The sequence below is a fragment of the Meriones unguiculatus genome, chromosome 7, assembly GCF_030254825.1.
Source record: "Meriones unguiculatus strain TT.TT164.6M chromosome 7, Bangor_MerUng_6.1, whole genome shotgun sequence".
NCBI classification, from domain to species: domain Eukaryota; kingdom Metazoa; phylum Chordata; class Mammalia; order Rodentia; family Muridae; genus Meriones; species Meriones unguiculatus.
In genome coordinates, this window is record NC_083355.1 from 9267637 (window position 1) to 9277521 (window position 9885).

Consider the following 9885-nt stretch of genomic DNA (forward strand, 5'->3'; position numbering starts at 1 on the left):
CTGAATATTTACAGATCAAACATGGCAGAAACATCATTCGGAATAGGGGTCTGGCCTTCCCTGCCTTCATCTCCTCAGGCCCACATAACCTTTGTTTGCTGGTACCGTGCCTACTCTTCTCTGTGATCTTTTGACATTTTAGGTTTGTGATCTAAGGCCCAACAAAAGCGATTTCAGAAATTAGCATAGGCCCAAAGCCTTAAGACATCAAATCACAGTTGCAAATAGTTATGTTAGAAATTTCCTAGAGTGGTGCCGGGAGTAGGGCTGTTTAGATGCCTGAATGGGTAAAGGTGCTTGTTGACAAGTCTGATATCCTGGGTTCATCCACAGAGCACACATAGTAGACTAAGGGAACTGACTCCTGGAAATTCTCCTTTCTATACATGCACAGTAACACACACACACACACACACACACACACACACACACACGTTAAAAAAAACAATAATAAAGACTGAGCTACAGATAATATAAACGGAATTGTGGTGGTTTTAAAATCGAATTGTTGGGGCGCGAGAGAGGGGTCAGTGTTTAAAAACAGTTGCTGCTCTTCCTGATGATCTGAGTTTGGATCTTAGCACCCACATCAGGTGAGGCTTTGAACTGCTGCCAGCATCATGTCCAGGGGATCTGATTCCCTCTTCTGGCCCCTGTGGACACCTGCACACACATGGGGCACCCACCCACCAACACATGCACACACATCATTTTAAAAATCAAAAGAAATCATTGAAAAATTGACTTGTGTGAGCTGGGCATGGTGGTGCATGCCTTTAATCTCAGCATTAGGGAGGCAGAGGGAGGAGATTCTCTGAGTTTGAGGTGAGCCTGATCTATAGAGTGAGTTCAGACAGCCAGAGTTTACCCTGAGGATGGGGTGTGGGGGAGGCGATCTTAAGAGAAAGAAGGCCTTTGGTAGCATGGGCTAGCTTTGCACAGAATGATCCCCAAACCTGTGTTCCTTCCTACTTCTTTATGCTCCCTGCCTTAGCTATTTGCTGGCTTTTCATTCTCTTGGCTACAAAACAGCTGCAGCAGAGCCAGACATCACATCAGCTCTCCAGGCAAGAAGAGTAAAGAACTGACAGCACCCATTGTATCTGTTCCTTGTACCAGGACAATATGAGTCCATTTGAAAACATAGACTAGGAAGCAATCGGCAACCATTTTCAAGTAAAGCCAATAAAACCTACCTTTAGTTTCAAATTTTGAATGTATTCGAAATACCCCTGACCCTTTTTTTGTCTTGTCTGAACGATGGAAGAGATGTCTAAAGACAAGAGTTAGAATACTACCCAGTATACAGAAATGTGTTTCGGTCTAGTTCAATCAATGTAAACCAGTGCCGCCTGGTCACAACCAACTGCTTCATATTTAAAGCCACCCATGTTAAGCTTGCCTGATTTCCAACAAGGATCCTGTGGCTCACAGATTTATCAGATCACTCCAGAGTCGAGGGTGGCTACAACAGAGCCAAGGGCTAGTGTAGGTGGCTGGAAGGTCAATCTGACTAATTAATTATTTTAGGGAAGCAAAAGAGTGAAATCAGGTTCCCACGCAGAAATCAAAGTTGACCTCATTGTGTATGATGCGACCTGGTGATTGGAGAGGGGATTCCCATACCTGTCTCAACAAGCATGAATGAAAACTGGCTTCGGTAACTGCAGCATGTGGGGGGGGGAGTTGGCACAAAGTCCCTCCCCTGGACAAGAAGTTATTCACAACTGATGGTGTTTGGGAAGAGGAAAACCAGTTTTCTTAAATGGCATCAACTGGGTATATTAACTCCACTCTGGCCCGGGCCTCATGCTTAGGAGTACTGAGTGACAAGAGTAAGACTTGGCTTTTGTTTTTAAGACAGAGAGATAAAGTTGGGTGGGTAGGGAGGTGTGGGGGTGGGGAGATCTGGGAGGAGGCTGAGGAGGGTATGGTCAAAATAAATTGTATAAAAAAAATCTCAAAAGCTAAATAAAAACTTTTTTATTAAACTATCTTTGGATGGCACTTCATTCAGCTATTAAGATATCAATTATTCCTTCTCTTTTCCGTTTTGTATTCTGTGATAATGGAAATGAAGGCGCAAGAACTGTAAAGAATTATTCAAAGATACCCAGAACAACTCTATTTTTTTTTTTAATGAGAACTTTTATTTTGTGATATCCACAGCACATATCCAATACTAAGGCTTATCGTAGGCACTGCTGATCACCCAGAATATCTCACCATTCCTATGACAGACATTGCTAATCAACCACAGATGATCGTTCTCTGGCCTGTGACATCATTTACAGAAAATGCATTAAAAGGCAACCGCCAGCCCGCTAGCGTTGCCTACTAAGTCACAGCAGAAGCTGTGTGTTTGTTAGCAAAATCTCTCAGCTTTATCGAAATGGACCTTTAAGCTAAGACAGGATTTCATTCACTCCATTAAATTTTGCTTACTGTTTTCTAAGACGAGGAACTTCCATTGAAATATGTTTCACTCTCACTCCACATCACCAAGATATCTCTGGGGAGCGATGAGATCACAGACTGTGTGGTGCCTTCTTGAGTCAGTTGCCTTTTGACACACTCTGCCACAAACTACGTGGCTTAGGGACTGACCTCACACGTGCCACACAAATGAAGAAACGCCAAGGCTGGGCGGTGGTGGTGCATACCTTTAATTCCAGTGCTAGGAAGGCAGAAGCAAGCAGGTCTCTGAGTTCGAGGCCAGCCTGGTCTACAGAGCAAATTCTAGGACAGCCAGGGCTACACAGAGAAACCCTGTCTTGAAAAACAAAAGGAAACAAACAAATGACAGACACACATGCAGAGAAGAAAGGATTAGACAGGCTGAGGACTTTGATGGAGACATGACAGCAGCGGCCTGGAAACTCAGTGTGTGAGTGTGTAGAAGGTAGGTTGGCTCATCTAGGTGGGATAGGGTTGGGTGGGTCTCTGCAGGGCAGTGTCTCAGGCTGCAGTCAACTGGGGAGAGGAAGTTGATAGTCTCCGATCACACCGCCAACATCTATACTCTGAAAAGGGAAGGCCTGGCTGTTCTCGTGGGTCTGAGGCATTGACATGGCTGTGCTCACGTCAATACTATACAGTCACTCAGGGCTTTATACACTGCTCCCCACAGCACTCCGATTGCCTATAGAGAAGCGTGAAGGTCTATTCAAGGACTTCCCCAGAATGGAAATAGCTGGTGACAGGGAATAAATACATGGAGTCTCTCTTCAGGGTCACTAACTGTTCTTTCTAAAGCTGGGGCTATTTTCTGGTGGGGGGGATGTCTTATGTAAAGGAATCTCAGCACAGCATTACTGCCAGTGCCATCTCTTCTTTCCCAGGGACTGTGGATGACAAACATCTGGCCTGGGGATTTGATCCCCATGAAATCCAGCAGATAGAGGAGCCTAGAAGGCTGCTCAGATGGAACTAGGATAAACAAAACAAAACAACAACAACAAACCCTGAGAATTCCAAGCCTTATAGTAGGTAAAAGCAAGGAGCAGAATTGAAGACTCTGGTCAGAAGGGATGATAGGCTGTTTGTGGTTAAAGATCACTAGATAATTCAACAGTAGCTAATGCAGAGCAAATTGGAATGTTCGTGGCTACTAGCAAATGCCACATGCCCTACCTGTCCTCTCAGGGTGATTATTTTTAAGTCTCCACCCTTCCTCAGGTAGGGAGAAAGCACAGGTCTCCAACTGAGTGAGCAGTGGGGTAGAAGGCATTTGCACATGTTTGTTTAAGCACAAACCTTATTTGCACATAACTGTTACTCTCCAGAGGGACTCTGAGTTCAGCAGTGTGAGCACACAGGGCTGTCAGTCCTGCTCAGGTAGACATTCTGTGAGATGGGTAGTCATTCTTATGAATCAATACTGAGGCAGCCGTTGATGGTCCCAGGCTTCTCACTCTTGCAGGCATTACACATTGCATGAGAATATTTAAGCCTTGTGTCCCTTTAAGACAGGGGCTACAGTTAATCTTCTATTTGTAGCTGAGAAAATGAGATCCAGAGACATCAAATGACCTTCTTCAGGTCACATGACATACAGTGGAATCTGGATTTGAACACAAGCTCCTTGGTTTCAAAGCCAGGAACCAAAACCTGGCGAGGTAGTGCATGCCTGTAATCCCAGCACTCTGGGAGCAGAAGCAGGCAGATCTTTGTGAGTTCCAGGCCAGCCTGGTCTACAAAGCAAGTCCAGGACAGCCAAGGCTACACAGGAAAACCCTGTCTTGAAAAAAAAAAAAACCCAAAACATGGCCAGTAACCAGAATCCAATATGTTACTACCTCTTTTGCCTGTTAAGTGCACTAAGTGGGTTTGAGACAGGGCCCCATGAAGCTCAGGCTACCTCTGTACTTGCTCTGTAGCCTAGGATGACATCAAAGTCCTTAAGATTCCAAGAGCACCATGCCACTTCAGACAGTAATTGCCGTCTAAAATCTGTATATCTTGAATGAGGATAAATAAATATTTTTCCCCCTTAAACAGCAGGGCTGGTTCTAGGTACCAATCTCCACCTTTGTTAGTTTGATTTTCTATCACCTTGGAGATTCTCCAAAGTCCTGAAGGCAACCATTTTTCTGGCCCTTTCATTTTTTCTTTTTCAGCTTATTTTAAAGATCTTTTTAGTGTGTGTATGTGTACCAGTTTGGGGTGGGGGTGGGGAATCCGTTGGAGGTCAAAAGAGCGTTTCAGAGCCTCTGGAGCTAGAGTTACAGAAGGTTGTGGGTTGCTTGATGTGGGTGCTGCAAACTGATCCCCGGTCTTTTGCAAGAGCAGCAAGTGCTCTTAAGCACTGATCCATCTCTCCAGCCCCTGTTTTCATGGAGTTCTTCTTAATGGCCCTTCTCCTTCTTGGTCATGACCACCGTGCCAACATTCCAAGGGAGCAAAGACTTTAGCTAGGGAGTCACAGTTGTTGTTTTCAACTTCTTTTGATCCTATTTTGCGGTTGACTTGGCAAAAGTCCACATCTGTCACCAACAGGCTTTCGAGAGGCAGTACCACAAAGCCCAGTCTTATTTGACCTCTACAAACCCAGCTCGGAAGCCTCTGCTTCTTTGCAGTTCTTGGGAATTCATTTTCTTCAGCATTTGTCTTCTTGCTCTCTGTGCCCTCCCCCCCCACACACACACTCACTTCAGCCTCAGGGAGGACCCTAGCTTGGTAAAGTAGCTGCACCACATATGTTGCCTTCTAACTCTTCCTGTGTTTGCTGTAGGTATGGCGGTTCTCCAAGACAAATTACCAATGTTGTGGAGGAGGTCATGGGGTGTCATTATGGTGGGGGATGGGAAGGGAGATGGCTCTCGGGACACACTTCTGGGGCCCGCCTCTGCCTCTTGGCCTGATTGGTGCTTGCTTGAGGCTAAAGTGCCCTACCCTGAGCCCCCAAGCTGGGACCTGGCAGAAGAGAGAGGAAGAGAGGAGTTTAACCCACTGGTCCTGTCATTTGATGAAGGCAAAACTCATATGGGGCAGGCCTCAGGCAACAGATGTTGGTGGAGGACCTGCCAAAACTGTGTGGAGGGCAAGGGAGTGATGCATGTGTTACTTGACACGGGAGGATTAGGGAAACCATGAGGAAGCATGCCTTGTCCCTTCATGCCGTGACACCTCGGGGAAGTGAATTATGAGGGCAGAAGAACACAGTCCAGGCACAGACAGGGGATAGGCTGAGGTCAGGCAGCTTGAATGAGGCCTTTGCTTTCCTCTTCCCCACCAACCACAACCCCCACCCCCCCTGCTGGTCCGATTGGCAGGCGTGGTGAGAAGCATTGTGTGAGCTGCAGAATCAAAAGCAGGCTTCCTATGATGGAATGGCTGCCTTTGGGGTTGTCTGCCCTTGTTCTGTGCAGTGCTAGCCTTCCCCGCCCATCCTCGCATTGATAAGGATTGGGATGTGATGCCCGGCGCTTTTTCCTGGACTTTGCAAATGAAGTCGTATGGAAGGCGGCCAATGGGTCCAACCATCTGTCTTTGTTGATGGCACAAGGGAGTCTTTAGGGAAAACCGAACACTATTCAACAGGCTCAGGTCCTCAAAGAGAACAGGCAATGGGACCATGGAAATCTAAGACTGGCTCAGTGAGAACCAGGCAACAAGTGGGAGAGAAATGGGCTGAATTCCATCTCTCCTTTCTTTCCTTTTGTCTCTGCACCCTCCTGAGGTTGGAGCATAGCAGGAGCTCCAAGCCCTTGTCTGAATTCCTCTGTCTGAAATGGTATGTGTGTGTGGGGGGCAGAGAATATAGAAGACACAGCCTTGGTTACTTTGGGGAACAAGCCCAGGATTTCTCTTTCTTTGTGTGTGTACATAGATAGATAGATAGATAGATAGATAGATAGATAGATAGATAGATAGATAGAGATGGAGAAGGAATTTGAGAAGATGGTGGCAGTTGAGTGAGAGAGGATGAGGACAAAGAGAGGCGTGAAGAGAATAAATGCCCTGGCAGAAGGCTGCCCAAGTAGAATCTTGCTGTCATGTTGGTCTTCTTCCATTGACTCACCAACCTAATGCAGGTTTTAGACACTGACGGGAACATTTCGCTCAGATGGGAGAGCCTCTAAGTGTCCAGACAGTTCCCCGTATTCTTCCTACTTTTTCAGAAATATGGCCATGGTTTGTAGTATGTCCTCAGGCTGAGGAGAGAATCTTAAGATTGGGAAGAAAAGTTTAGAAGATCAGCGTCAAAAACCTGCTCAGCTCCCCACACAGCGGAGTTGAGTGGAGGTGGGTTAGTCCATGGCTTGGCACTATCGCCAGGATCCTCCCGAAAGATTTAGGTTCCATTAGATTTGCAAAGATGTTCTAGAATTGCATGAAACTGTAAAGACAACTCTAGGTGTGTCAGTTTTCTATAACAAAGCGTAACAAGGCTGTACAGTTTAAATGACAGAAGTTTATTCATTTTCGTCAGCTCCCAAGGCTGGATGTCTAAGGTCAAGGTTTAGTACTGGATGGTTGGGCTTATTCTGAGCCCTCTGTGTGACTTCTCTCTGTGTTTTACCACAAGGTTATTGTAGTACCAAGTGCTGGGGTATAAGGACGAGGGGGGGCGGTGAGGTGGGGTGTGTGTTGCTGGTCCCTGCTGTGGTTTAAAGTAGATTCCAGTGTCATCACTATCACTTCCACTGAATCTGCTGCATGCTAGGCACAGTCTGTGTGTCTTTCTTGACTTAAACCAAGCCACTCTTTCCTGTGGGATTATCAGCATCTTCATGTTGTATGGAGACACTAAGGCTGAAGAGCCTGCTGAACTTCCCCATAGCTGAAAGCTTCAGAGTAGCCACCCAGCCTTGGTTCACAGCCTAAACCAAGCTTTCTCAGCCACAGACAAGAAGATGCTACAGCAGCATCGTTGATTGGAGCCAGTCTGTGCTGTACACTGTAGACCCTTAGGAAGCATCTCTGGCCCCTCACTGGACCCTAAGGAGGCACCATGCTTTCCCACTGTGACAGACAAAGATGACACTAGACATTTCTAAATTTTCGCTAATGATCCCAAATCACCTGAAATTGAGCTCCTTGACTCCGGACAGACACGGTACTGACCATGGAGTTTTAATGACAAGGTCTCCTGTATTTGAGGCCCTGCTAACATGTTCTCCTTGCGGCCTCCTCCATCCGGCCAGCATGTCTTCCCTGAACTTTGCTTATCATAAAACTAGGAGGCCTGAGGTCTAGAGAGACAGACCATTGCTTAAGACCATTTGCTGCTCTGATGGAAGACCAGGGCTCTGTTCCCAGTACCCACCCGGCATCCCACAATTGCCTATAACTCCAGTTCCAGGAGGTCCAATAGTGCCATTTTCTTGCTTCCTTGGGCCCTGGCATGCACACGGTGCACAAACACGTGTGCAGGAACACACATACACCTAAACTTAGAAGTCAACAGATAAATCTTTATCAAAACAATGAAAACTCCAATGCATTGAGAGTGAAGTTATAAGGCTGCAACCAAAATCTTGATCCTATATTACTGCTATTATTGATAATATTGATAGTAATTATACTATTAATAAAAGTATTAATAATGTTATTATCGATTAATAGTAAGGATCACTTATTTGGCATTTTCTTTGTTCTAGAGCCCCTACTAGGCACTTTAAATTAATAAATTCTTTCGCTAACTCTGAGTACCTTGATTACCTAATGTTGTCTTCAGCGTAGAGTTTAGCACAAGACCATAGTGCAGCATAATTGACAGCATTAATAGATGGAGGTGTCCTGGAGGGGTGATTCAGGGGCTAAGAACACTTGCTTGTCTTGTGCAGGACCCAGATTCAGTTTCCAGCACCAACGTACAACTCACAAACACCATAATTCCAGTGCCAGGGAATCTGACTGTCTTCTGACTTCCATGGGCATTGGGCATGCACAGATGCAGGTAAAACGCTCACACAAATAACAAATTAAAAGGAAGAGACACAGGGGGTCAGATAGCTCATAGTGGGTAAAGGTACTCCCACCCACCTATTAGAAGGATTAAACCAACTCCTGAACATTGGCCTCTGACCTCCACACATACTTCATGGGGTGACCTGTGTGTGTGCACGCACACATGCACACATACACAATGTAAAAAAAAAAAAAAAAAAAAAAGAAGAAGAAAAGAGAAGAAATGAGAACTACGCGTGAATTCCTTACTCTGACTTTTCCAATTCACTTCATTCTAGATTCCGGGAACTTGATGAATGCACACTTCAAGTAGCAGATTCTGCCATATCACCCAGCAAAAGCCCATAGCTAATTGACCAGTTTGCTGATAGTGTGTGGCAGTACCAGCCTCCCCATACTGGCCTGAATCACACTGGGTGATATCAATCCTTTCTCCCCACCCCCACCCCCAGATGTTTAGGTCAATGCCAGCTAGCACCATAGTTACTGGCCACATGTGGCTGTTTAAGTTAGAATAAAAGTTCAGTGACCCTCAAAAGCCAAGGGCTCTGTTGCTGCATTGGGTCCCTAGCGTTTTCCATCTCTGACAGCCTGGGTGAAGAGTGGATAGGGCTGCTCTTGGGCCTGGGACTTGGGGATTGGTAGTTTTGGGTACATGCTTCTAATACGTGATCAGCTTTTTATAGGATAATTATAGCCAACCTTTAGGCATACCTGTTAGATAGCAGACAGTACTCTACGTCTCTTGGAAGGCTTGCATGATGAAAAGAAGATGTGGGAAGTGAAATGGACTTGGGAGTTCACCCAGAAACGTTATCTTTCCTACCCCCTGGAGGAGCGAGAATGATCAGCCACTGACAAATGGGAACTGTCTTCTCTTGGGACCTCAGGAAAGGAGGATATTGGGTGGGGTGCAGTGAGTGTGCATTTGGTGGGAGTGGCCCTCAGCTTCCCTCTGAGGCTTGAAGAGTGATCACTCCGGAGTGAGAGAATAGAGGGAAATGGGAGGAAGATGAGCTTGTGTGAGCTAAGCCTCCTTGAGAATAGGCCACCAGCTGACAAAACACAAGGCTTGGCCTCCTGGGTGTTTTGAGGACCCAGGTGAGGTGTGTGTGTGTGTGTGTGTGTATGTGTGGGAGGGATATCATGGATTCACACTGACAACAGAAGAGTGATAGAATTCTCTTTGAGTCACCATACTGCTAGGAGGAAGCTTAAGGGGAGGCATGCTCTCTGAACTTTCTCAGCTCGGCATGCTCACCCTCTAGAAATCTTAGATGGAATTCTCTGGTCCCTGCTCTGGAACTGTCTGATACCCAAGTGGGCCCCAGGAATCTCATTCCTCTAACACCAGCACTCGGGGGGGGGGGAGGGTGGCTGCGGCAGGAAGATCGCTATGAGTTTACAGCCAGTTTGAGCTACAGGAAGCTCCTGACCAGCCCAGGCTACAGTGAGACCCTATCTCAAAAC